The sequence below is a fragment of the Halyomorpha halys genome, unplaced genomic scaffold (assembly GCF_000696795.3).
Source record: "Halyomorpha halys isolate HHAL.00 unplaced genomic scaffold, Hhal_1.1 Scaffold32.1, whole genome shotgun sequence".
Classification (NCBI taxonomy): Eukaryota; Metazoa; Arthropoda; class Insecta; order Hemiptera; family Pentatomidae; genus Halyomorpha; species Halyomorpha halys.
In genome coordinates this window covers 940465-941003 of record NW_027104903.1, presented here as the reverse complement: position 1 = coordinate 941003, position 539 = coordinate 940465, and the positions used below count along the sequence as shown (strand labels likewise).

Below are 539 nucleotides of genomic sequence, written 5' to 3'. Positions count from 1 at the left end.
AATAATAATAATATATTTTTTATTTATTCTGGGAGGATCATAAATAGGAAAACTAAAATTAAAAAAGATACCTTTATTCACCTTAAACCTTCACCAAGTATCTATCTTATTCACATTTTATTTAATCAATATAGATATTTCTTCAACATGAACATAAATTTATGTATTTTTAGGTAGCAATAGTAACAAACAATAATTTTAAAATGTCTACATTATTCTAATTAATTTATTCTCTTTTTTTTTTTTTAGATTCTTTAAGACCTTTAACATCACTACCTCCTGGAATCTCAACTTGGTAAGTATGTCATTCTAATTAGTTGAACAGAAAAACCTTTTTAAAAACGTACCTAAGATCCGTAAATTCCGACCCTCTACATACTTTCTCATTATCCGTTCTTATCTCTCCGACAGATTATTTCAAATAAATCACAACTGCGCTTATTGATCCCTATTCCGTCAGTCTGCTGGTGTACCTCAGGGTAGTATCCTTGGTCCTATCCTTTATACAGTTTTCACAGCTGACATCCCAACCCATCCTA

General features: G+C 29.7%; 1 protein-coding gene across 1 annotated transcript in view; it reads left to right on the top strand.

The window, feature by feature from the left end:
* Positions 1 to 539, top strand: part of LOC106685311 (GATA-binding factor A) — a gene marked incomplete in the record, with an annotated part of 152997 nt that overhangs the window by 28238 nt on the left and 124220 nt on the right. Inside the window, 1 exon segment of the mRNA XM_067045936.1 lies at positions 250 to 295.